Source organism: Eptesicus fuscus, chromosome 19, assembly GCF_027574615.1.
Source record: "Eptesicus fuscus isolate TK198812 chromosome 19, DD_ASM_mEF_20220401, whole genome shotgun sequence".
Lineage (NCBI taxonomy): Eukaryota > Metazoa > Chordata > Mammalia > Chiroptera > Vespertilionidae > Eptesicus > Eptesicus fuscus.
In genome coordinates, this window is record NC_072491.1 from 22,129,978 (window position 1) to 22,142,144 (window position 12,167).

Below are 12,167 nucleotides of genomic sequence, written 5' to 3' on the forward strand. Positions count from 1 at the left end.
TTTCTATTATGCTTTTAAAAATAAAGGGTCTTTATATTATCATGAATTTAGCAAGTTCTTGCTGTTTGTAAACAGTATCTTAATAAATTAAGCTTATTTTTATTAAATTTTGAGGTGACATTGGTTAATATAATTATATCGGTTTCAAGTGTACAATTCTATGACACATTATCTGTACATTGCATTGTGTGCCCACCATCCAAAGTCAAATCTCCCTTGTCACCATATACTCAACCCCCTCTACCCTCTATTCTACTACACCCCTAATCCCCCTTTTCTCTGATAACCACCATACTGTTGTCTGTGTCAGTGAGTTTTTGATTGTTCATTTGATTTTTTTAAATAAACATTATAAACATCACTGATGTAACCCATCATAAGTATATTGATTTTTCAACTTAAAATGTCAGTAAGCCAAACATAAGCAAGGGAAAAAATATTCTACTTCTGAATGCCTCAAAGAGTAATCTACAGATTCATTAAGAACTTTCAAAATTCACAAATAAAGGTGTTTTATGCATCTAATAAAAGATGTAAAATGCTATAATAAAAATCAAAATGTCTAAACTGTGACAGCAAAGAGAAGCCAATAGGGGAGGCAAACTTCTCCAGATAAAATAGTTTCCACCTTTGAAATTTTGAAGCAAACTCAAGGCAAATATTTTTATGATTAATAAAATTTTATTTTAAATTAAAAATAATGTTCTTGGTAAAAGTATAAAGCTGCATTTCAGGAGCTCTGGGTTCTTTGCTTAGATCTGCTACCCTTTTTTCCCCCCCCAGAATTGGAGAGATATTTTGGTTTGAAAAGCTTTCAGGGTTGTATCTCATTTTCTACTACTTTCAAAATTCTAAAATAAACATTATTTAAAAAGAATATTCAGACTACCTTGTCTACAGTTTGAAAAGGAATTTGTGTTTCATGCAAAGCCAAGTGGAGAAAAATAGCCATGTTTTACTTAAGAAAAATCAATTTACCTGACTTTAATCCAGAAATAGTCACTGTATTCCTTCTGTCTTAGTTTTGAAAAATCTTAATTTATCCCCTGTTGCAGATGCTATGAGTGCCCTGGTCCTATTCTCTCAGCACTCAACGCTCTAAACCAGGCGTCCTCAAACTACGGCCCGTAGGCCACATGCGGGTTTTTTTGCCGTTTTGTTTTTTTTACTTCAAAATAAGATATGTGCAGTGTGCATAGGAATTTGTTCATAGTTTTTTTTTTAAACTATAGTCCGGCCCTCCAACGGTCTGAGGGACAGTGAACTGGCCCCCTGTTTAAAAAGTTTGAGGACCCCTGCTCTAAACCAATGGCTGTTTACTGGGAACACCTGTGTCTCTGGCTGCCACTGTTGCTGCATGTAGCATGAACAAGCACTCAAAGTAACCTTTAACCCATGATGAACTGAGAATTGATGAACAAATACTCTAGTTTACTATCCCCAAGGCTAAGGAAACTCAGAGGCATGGTTTTACACTGTCTCAGAGGTTTGCAAAGGAGACTTGCTTGATAGTACGAGCTGCCTTCACTTCACTGTCTCACTCCTCCAACTCCCTTCCCATTGTTTCTGAGATCACTTCCCCAAAAGTAACTTCCACTTGAATCCTTGTTCCAAAATTGAGTTCCGATGGTACCCAACCTAATGTATTTCTAACATATTTTTTAAAACATTTAAATACCCTGTTTACCATGCAGACTTTGAACTTCCACATTTGACCCAATGAAATGATGAACATGAAAATTTTAATCTTAGAATTTTATCAGATGGGAGTATTCCACATCCAAAAATTTTAGCAGAGTCATAGTTTTAACATGATTCCAATAAATAAGTTTTAAAATGTTAGAAAATCATATATGTTTTAATTTTGAATGGAAGCTCTAGCTTTGGATTAAGTTTCAAAACAGCAGCAGTGTGGAATGACACTTTCTTAAAAATTTTGTCACCAGGAGGGAATGTGAATACTACAAGGTAGAAGGAGGCTAGAACATAGCAGATACTGTAGTAAGTTTTAGCAGGAACTTAAGTAAAAGGTGATAAAAATTTGAATGAGGAGGGAAATTATAGAGATGATGAGGTGGCATGAAATCTACAGCTATTGGAAGATATTGTATAAGAGTTAAATATGGGAGATGAACATCAGGGATGTAAAAGAAGGGGTTAGACATGCATCCCATTATTCTAAGTGGATGAGTAGTAAAATGGGCTATCACTGAGAAAAACCTGCAAAAGGAGTAGATTTTAAGAGAGATAATGAGTACCTTTTGGACTGTGCTAAATTAGAGAAAATTTTTGCTATATAGGGAGATGGTGATCAATTTGAAGTTATAAAACAAAGATAACAGCAATAGTTTTAAGAGAAAAATGAAATGCATGTTTCTCATTAATGGAGTGAGAAATTGTTGACAATGAAGTCAGGTGAGAAGAAATCTACCCCAGCTATTTCCATGGTGATTAAGGATTTAATTATTTTTATAGTGGCAAGGATGATAGTCCTAAAAGACACAATACACTAAACTAAATTTCAAGAAAACTTGCTCAATCTATTTAAACTCAATATATCTCATATTGAATTTCTCCTCTTCTCTTCTGAACCTCTTTTGCATGCTTAGTATTCCAATTTATTGATAGCACCTCCTTCTTTCTTATTTCTCAGGCCTAAATCCTGGAATCATTTTGACTCACATTTTTGTCTCTCAACCAACACCCAAGGCATCGGGAAATCTACTCAGCTCCACATTCAGTATATCTACAATCCTACCTATAATAGACAAATATGCAAATTGACCATACCTCCGACACACTCACAAGCCACGCCCACAAGCCACACCCACCATCCAATCAGAGCGAGCATGCAAATTAACCCAAACTAAGATGGCAACAGCCAAAGAGAGCAAGGTTTCCTAGGTAACAGAGGAAGCCAAGCTTTCCGCCTGCCCTTGCCAGGCCTAAGCCTCCACTCAAGCTACAAAGTTTCAATTATAGAAGGTAAACAAATTCAAACAGAAATGGCGGCAGAATGGAGCTTGAGAGAGCAGGCCAGGGTTGTCCCTGGCAATAGGGGAAGCAAAGCTTTCCGAACACCCTGGCCGGGCTCACCTGCTTAAGGCTACAAAGTTTCAATTATAACCCCAACAGAAATGGCTGCCGGCTGTGGAGGGAGCCCCAGGCTTGGCTCCGCTCCAGGCTACAAAGTTTCAATTGTAGAAGGAAAATAAATTCCAGATACCAGGGCCTCTACTTGGGTTGCCAGGGGGCGTGGCCTGCCTGCAAACCACCACAGGCCCCTCGCTCAGGCCGCCCCACACCCCAAGGGAACCCCCATCCTGATCAGGGACACCCGTCAGGGCAAACCAGCTGGCCCCCACCCCTGTACCAGGCCTGTATCCTATCTAATAAAAGAGTAATATGCAGATTGATCATCACTGCAACACACAATATAGCTGCCCCCATGTGGTCAAAGATCCTGTACCCATGTGGACACAAGATGGCCACCACAAGATGGCCAGCAGGAGAGGGCAGTTGGGAGGCACCCATCCTGCAAGGGAGGCAGTTGAGAAGGACCAGACCTGCAAGGGAGGGCAGTTGAGAGGGACCAGGCCTGCAAGGGAAGGCAGTTGGAGGTGATCAACCCTGCAGGAGAGGGCAGTTAGGGGTGACCAGGCCGGCAGAGGAGGGAAGTTGGGGGCAAACAGGCTGGCAGCAGAGTGGTTAGGGGGTGATCAGGCTGGCAGGCAGAAGCGGTTAGGGGCAATCAGGAAGACAGGCAGGCAAGCAGTTGGGAGCCAGCAGTCCTGGATTGTGAGAGGGATGTCCGACTGCCCGTTTAGGCCCGATCCCGGTGGGATCGGGTCTAAACGGGCAGCCGGACATCCCTCGAGGGGTCCCAGATTGGAGAGGGTACAGGCTGGGCTGCGGGACAAACCCCCCTCCGTGCACAAATTTCGTGCACCGGGCCTCTAGTTATGCTATAAATCAGCACCCTCACTATTACCACCTTATTTTGAGCCACCATCCTCTCTTGTCTGGATTATTGGAATAGTCCATGATTTTCCAGCTTCTCCACAAAATAGCCCAAGTGATCCTATTAAAAGTCAGATCATCTTACTATGCATTCAAAACCTTTCAAGGAATCATCACTAGGTTAAAGGCAAAGTCCTTACAATATGGACTACTGAGCCCTCCCAGTGTGACCTGCCCCAACCCCTTCCTCTCTCATCTCTTTCCCTCTGTTTTAATCACATTCGGTTCCTAGCTTTCCTTCGTCATTCAAGGTATGCTCGAACTGTAGGGTATTTGCACTGGCTGATCTCTCTACCTAGAATACTTTTCACCAAATATCCACATGGTTAACTTCTTTACCTCCTTGCTCTTTGTTCTCAGGTCACCTGTCCAATATTGGCTGCCTGGTTTATCACTTAGTACTACAGATGACATTACTTTGCTCTCTCCGCTTTCAGTTCTGCTTACTCTGCTTTATTTTCTTCATACTATCACTATCTATTTCACTAATTTATTCATGTTGCTTATCATATAATGCCTGTCACTTTCACTGGAAAATATATGGGTTCTCAATAAATATTTGTTCACAGATGGTATACTGCTGACTTCTCCAATAATTAACATAATTAGAGTAATAATTATAATACCCATGTTTTGTCTTGTTAATACTAGTGTACATAACAATATAACAATGGATAAGATTTGCATTATACAGTTACTAAAGCATTTCCTACTTGTTATTTCATCTTTATTAACTTCAAGATTTTTATTTATAAAGCCACCTAATGGACCAGAACTTGTCCTTTCCTAATCCTTGAGTTCTAAAATTATGTTCTCTCAGAAACATTTTGTCTTTCATGGAAGTATTTCCTGTGTTTCACCAAATATTTCTCTGATTCTTTCTACTTCTTGGTTCATGTTAAAATTTCACTTCCCATTGACTGTGTGACTTGCTTTGGTCAGTGAAGAGTGGAGGAAACATTGCAGGTCACTTTGAGTGGAAACTTTATAAACTAGTGCTTCATTTGCAACACCATTTCATTTTATTTACCACAGCAACAAGAAATATCCCATACAGTGGTTGCTCTGTCAGCTTGTTTCCTAAAGAGAAAACAGTGTGAAACAGAACCTAGCCAATTTACAATCAATATATAGTACAAATAGGAGAAAATATAAATTTTCTAACTACTAAAGTTTTGCAAATAATTGCTATTTCAACATAAGCTATCATTGTAATTGATACACATGGTCATCTCATCAATTAGTTCATTCTCACTTAATTTTCTCTAGCTTTTTTGCTATATATCTTTGTCTGCTGATTATGGAATCTCCAATTAATGCTTTAAACTCTATTTTATGTGATAATTCATTTATTTGTCCACTCATGATTTTATTCATTTACCCAACAGTTATGGTGTGAATAGAATGGGCAAAACATCCCCGGTTACAGTCAAGAAGGGATACAAATAAAAAATCTAAAAGTTAACTTTTTAAAATGTAATGAGGAATAAGCATAAAACATAAAGGAACTATGGAAGAGTGATTTGCCTTTGTCAAGGAGCTCAGAAAATATTTTCTGGAGGAATTAAAGATGGATTTGAGAAACCAATGAATGATAATAATTAACCACGAAGAGGGAAGAAAGCACATTAGAAGAGAGTTAATGTGTGAGAGACCCAAAGGCCAGTACAACAACAGGACAAGAAAAATAGATGAGCATGTTACAGAGAGGTTGAGCTACCTGGGACTCCAGCTCGTAGATCCTTATAGTCCCTGATAAGGAGTTTTGGTTTAATTCAGAAGAATGAAAAGCTCCTGAAGAATTATAAGCTTGGAAGAAAGACAAGTAGATCTGCAATTTGAAAATGTCTCTCTGACTGCATCAAGGAAAAGAGATTATAATTCTTTAAGAGTGAGTGCAGGTAGTCTTGCAGGAGGCTACTAGATTATTCTAGGTAAGATATAAAGGTGGTTTATACCAGGCTTGTAATGTAGACCTAAAGAGAAGAAAACGGATTTGATGTGTGATAGGGAGATAGAATTCACTATATCTAGTGATATATTGTTCATGGAAGTGAAGGAGATGGAAGAGTTTTTGGTTAATTTCCAGATTTTTAAATCTCATAAGTGAATAACTTATGTGACACTTCATTGAGAGAGAGAAAATTAGAATAGGATTACCTTAGGGAAATGTATACACTTCTGATTTGTATAATTGTTTGTAAATATATATAAGATATTCTCCAATTAAAATCTTTATGATCAGAGCTATATCTGACTTATTTTTTTACCCTTGGTGATGTGCTGTAATGTGAAAGGAAGAAACAATAGCAAAAAAGAGTAAATGTTGAAAAACTTCTAAATAAAATGAGTAAGAGAGTTGGGCAGTGACATTTTTACCTGGATGAGACGACTAGTGGTTAGCACTGAGTGAAGAAAAAAGAATGTCATAATAGGATGAAAATTTACACTTTCCTTTATCGTCCTGCATGTTCTTTTCTGCTAAACTGAACACCAAGTCATTGAAATTAAGAATGTTCATAGTTATAACAATTTCTTGATATATTCATTCTAACAATAATGGGAGGAAATTGATTACTTTTTAGCAACCTGAACCAAATTGTACTCTAACTCTGGGTCTGAACACAGACACTCAAGCTATATTGTTGTTTTTTGTTTTTGTTGGTTGTTGTTGTTTTTATTGGGTTTTAAAACATCATTATTTATCATGTGATATCTGCTTAAAACACTTATTTTAGTCGATATTTTTCTCCTCTTTGATAAAATTTCATGCCATTTTATTGAAACATATGGCACTAGAGTACTTGAGTCTAAACATGGGCATCTGACAGATCTTGTTCCTTGCTGAGAAACAATTATTTCAATATAGCTTGACAATATGGCTTTTTCTCAGACATTCTATGTTTCATTTTTCCCTGAAGTAATCATGCTGTTTAGAAAATTTATTCACACAGGATCTTTTATTCAACCTACAGCCATAACAATAAACTTTCTTTCTCCTAAGTCCCTCTCAGATTTCCCTCTAGTGACAGTAATGACACACTGCATCTCTGATTCAATATGGTTGCATTAAATTTTGAATAGTTAAGTTCATTCCTTTTCTGTAATCACCGCCTCCTAGGAATTAATGTAGAGCTTCTATTTAATATCGGTACACAGACATCTTAATAATAATAACATCTGAAGTTAATCTTATCCATTTTTTATGTGCCAATGTTTCTGATTGGAGAGTGATTTGGGTATGGATTCTTTTTTTTTTTTTTTTTTTTTGAGTAATTTTATCAGCATTTCAGAGATCTAACAGATAACAGCAACAAAACAGATAAATGACACATGCCTTTGCAAAGACAAAGGATTGATCAAAGTGACCTTTCATTATTGCAAAATGCTTTTATTAGTTTACTTACAACCTTGGCATTTGGTCTCAAGATCTTTTTACGGTGTGGGAGACAGACAACTGAAGCATGTATGTGACACAGGGCATGCACTACTTGGCTCCCTTAGGAGCCCATGTCTACATTCTGTACTCCAGTAACCTTCTTTTACAGATGTCAGCTTGACTGAGACAGTTTGACCATGTGCTTTATTTTTCATTTGCCCTTAACTGTGTTTGAATTATTTCAAAAATGTGATCTTATCCTGTCATAAATATAAGCAGTAGCAGTGGTGTGTTTGTGATTATTATCAGGGTATGGATTTTTTGTTGTTAGCACCATGTTTTCTTTTTAATGGGCTTAGTGATATTTTCATTGTACTTTCTATTCAATCAAGAAAATTATAGTTAAAATTTTAATGCATATTTATATTTCTAATTGATCAGAAAAAGATTTATTAAAATATGTCCCTGATTCACATACCATAAGTGAAATATAAAAATTGAAGTTCTCTTTAATCTTACAAATACTTCTTCAGAAACTTTGGGTCTCAGATATGTTATCCTGATACGTTCTGTGTTTTGATTATACTGTGCTTTGTGCTGTAATTATGTCTTTATCTCATTATATAATGCTTTATCCACTTTGAATAAGTACAGCTATTTCTATATTTATGCCCAAACCTCAATTTAACACATCTCAATATTCATTTCTGTGACATGTACTCCATATAATAGGTCTTGTAGAAAACTTCCATTCATTCTAACGTATTAAAAACCTATTCTGTCCTATCACATTTGTCTGGCTTCCTCATTTGAGTGTTTATCCACCATTACCAAGGTTGTCAGTAGAACAGTAAAACAGAACTGACCTACATAGGAGGTGTCTTCAGGTTCCTTATGACCATTAAAATGTACCATAAATAAATTAAATTAGAAATGTATGTATTTTTAATGTAGATGGAATACAGACTCTGGTAATAAAGAAACAAAAGTTCCAACAAAAGAGCTTTTTCTTAAGTGAAGAAGCCATTTGGAAGAACAAGAGAGAAAACTGTGGGACATTGGCTGAGATAAGTGAACACAAGGTCCTTAAGACAAGAATATAGTGCAGCTTTTCTTTTTCTTCCTAGAGGCTACCTGACCCCAGTTCTCATGGCACAAGCATTAATGCAATACTTATATTCCCATTGCCTGCTATATCATGGAAGAAATTCTCTATAGTTGAGTTAGTTTGAATGAATGTCTCTTCTTTATAACTGCAGAAGCTCTAACTCAAAGTATATTGATATTTCCAATTTCACTAGGTCTATCTTTAAATAGGAAAAATATACAAATTGCTTTTTAGCACAATAAGGAAATTTCCCATATCATTGCATATGATTTTCTTTGATATTTGCTTATCAAAGTGTATAAAATCAACAAAATATCAGCATATTAGAAAGTGTTTGTACTTTGAATTAAAAGTACTTAAGAAGACAACTGTATAAATCAGATTGTCTATACTGCAATTTTCATTTGCTATTCCATTTTACAAGTCCCAACTTTTAAATTTTTCATCAAATAGACTTTATTAAATAGCATAGTGTTTGCAGCATTTTGCTGCCATATATAATCAATGATTTAATTATTTTATTAAGGCAGTCTGTTTACTATTATGAAATTAAATAAAATACCAAAGAATAGTTTTTCAGGGCAACATCTATTATCCTATATAATAAAAGCCTAATATGCAAATTGGCCAAACAGCAAAGGACCGGGTGGAACGACTGGTCGCTATTACATGCACTGACAACCAGGGGGCAGACGCTCAACGCAGGAGCTGCCCCCAGCCTGCAGGCCCCAGGCCAGCCAAGGCAGGTGCCAGAGGCCCCCCCAAATTGCCCCACCGGTCGCCCCACAGAGGGAGGTAACCAGTGGCAGCAGGGCGATCAGGGGGTTTCACCCTGAGAGGGAAGCTACTGGCAGCAGCAGGTCAATCAGGGGTGGGGCCAGCGGGCAGTGCCAGGCTAGCCAAGGCAGGTGCCAGTGGGGGCCCCCCGATTGCCCTGCTGGTCGCCCCACATATCGGCCCTGATCACCAGCCAGGCCTAGGGACCCTACCCATTCATGAATTTCATGCACCAGGCCTCTAGTCTATATATAAAAGGCTAATATACTGTGTGTGATTTAGTGGGTCTGAGGTGAAACCTAGACACTTTTTTTAAAGCATCTTATTTTGAAGTGCATTTGGGGCTGCAAACTACTGAGTCAGAGCCTGGGGGAACACAATTGCAGCTGAATTCTGAACTTGAAGTGCTCTGCTCAAAAGCAGCTGCCTCCATCCCTATGGTAACACAGAAGAACACATTTTGGGAAGGAATAAAATGATCATCACAGTTTCTGAAGTCCAGGAGTCTGTATGAATACATTTGGAGTAAGGAAGTTCAGCGAATTTTCTCTAACCTTGATCAAAGATCTGTTGTATCTCTAAGTCCACAGAAAATCTCTTGCCCTTCATCCTGAGTCAAAAACCTCAGAAAATCAAGTAAACTATTTTAGTGTCGTACTGGCCTCAGAATCCCTTTCCTCTCCCCCTGCCAATCTCTAAGAAAAGTACTTCTAAAGGAACTCCAAAATTAATCAGAAGTTTGTAAGTGCTTGTCTCTTTCAACTCCATCAATACACTGTACAGAAAAGTTAATGGAGTCCAAAGATAGAATGAAACATCTATTCCTGGAAATATGAAAGATTAGATAGCATGAAAAACCACACATTTAAGAATTATCAAAAAATGCTGAATAGGATAGAACAAAATTCTTTCTGTTGAAACATTATTTTCAAAAGTTAAAAAATAGAACTCATAAATATATAAAATGAACACACATCAACGATTTATTAACTAATAGTAAAATAGTAACAGTTCAAAGAACAGTTGAGAAAGACTGATTTATATATTCCAACAGAATTTTTTTAAACATTGCTAACATTACATAAAAAAATAAAATACTGCATAGCAATAAATTATAGCCCTTGGGGTTATCTAGTCTACTGAACAGAAATTATTTTTATTGCTATTTGACAAGAATTCTCTTTACTATTTTTGATTTTCTATAAGTTAACCTCTATCCTTACAGAGTTGTAAAATATTTTAATCTATCATAAATAGAATGCCTAACACATGTACATACCCCTAGAGAAACAGATAATTCCTGCTACACAATGCCTAGCACTATTATGAAAAAACATCCCACTAGTCCATTTTGTCAAATACCAAGTTTTAGTTATTTTTTTAATACTGTTCGCCCTTATAATCTACACTAATAGAAGAGAAAGATGAAAATTGACTGTACCTTCGCAATGCCCACCAGCCAATCAGAAGTGAGTATGCAAATTAACCCAACAAGATGGCAGGTTAATTTGCATACACAAGTGCCAAGCGGCCGGGGATGGGGCGGGACACTTGCATCATTGCCATGGCAACGACACAGGCGTTCTGCACCACCCCAGCAGCTCTGGGCTTCTGGGCAGTGTGGGAAGGCAGAAAGGCAGTTCCAGCTGGAGCGAAGGCGGTGCCGGCAGCCAGGGGAAGGAAGGCCCATTCTTGCACGAATCTTTGTGCATCAGGCCTCTAGTCATAAATAATTCTCAAGAATTATTATTCACCATAAACGATGGTCTCCTTATATTCTTGCCTGATTCATATGCCCAGGAAGAATTAATTAACATGTAAAAATCTCCTTATATTGGTCAGCAAATGGAGAACCATTTGGTATTAAGCGAATATTAGACCAGAAAATTAATGTCTACCTGTAGTTTTTATAAGAAATCTAGGGTTGTATTTTCAAAAGTATATATTATTTGCTCTTCTATATGAGGCTCAGGGTAGGCACCAAGCCCAAGAAATATACCATCACCTCTTGTTGAGGTCACAAAAATTTGCCAAGGTTCCTGGCCTTCAAGGAAGTTACTGTTTACTGTGAGGCTTTGTCCATAGAACAGGTAGCATGCCAACTTCCTCTGAGGGCTTTGTTGGCATTTTCTGCACATATAAAGTACAGCACTTGATCCTTAATTGTGGGGTTATCATACCTGATTACATAAGTGGTATTCTCAAATATGACACTCATGGCCTTGGTAACACAATTTACTGTCCAATTATATCCTCTTCAGTAGAAGACATATTCTCATTGAACCAATTAAGTATTTTTACCTAGCCTTCAAGAAAAATATTTACTTTTGAATTTTGAGTGGTCAGTGAGAGTCATATATATATTTAGATTTCTGAATTTCAGTTTCTAAAAGCACAATCTACTAATTTGTGTATTAAACATTAAAAAAAGACATATTCCTCATTTATCAGAAAACAGACTATTAAAATAGTAACAAAATATAATAATTTTATAAAACAATTAAGTACAAATATAGATTTTTAATTAGCTTATGCAGTGTTTTATAAACTGTAAATAATTGTTGTTTTGTTGGGTCTTGGGTCAGCAATCAGCTTATGAGGTTGTCTGTTTGGACAAGAAGAAATGCAGAAGTCACGATTCATTTTCTTAGTATACTCTGATAAATTTCTAAGATAAGTCAGCACACATGCCTGAACCTGAAACTGTTATTTGAAGCATCAATTATTCATAGCCCTTTCACTATTTTTCCAGAAAATTCAATTGGTACTTTGTAGTATATACAAGAGTTTTCAGACAATAATCAGAACAAAGGAAGAACCACTAGTTTATTAATGAAATGTCTAATTCTAAAGGTTCATTCTTTTTAGTAGTCTTAACATATT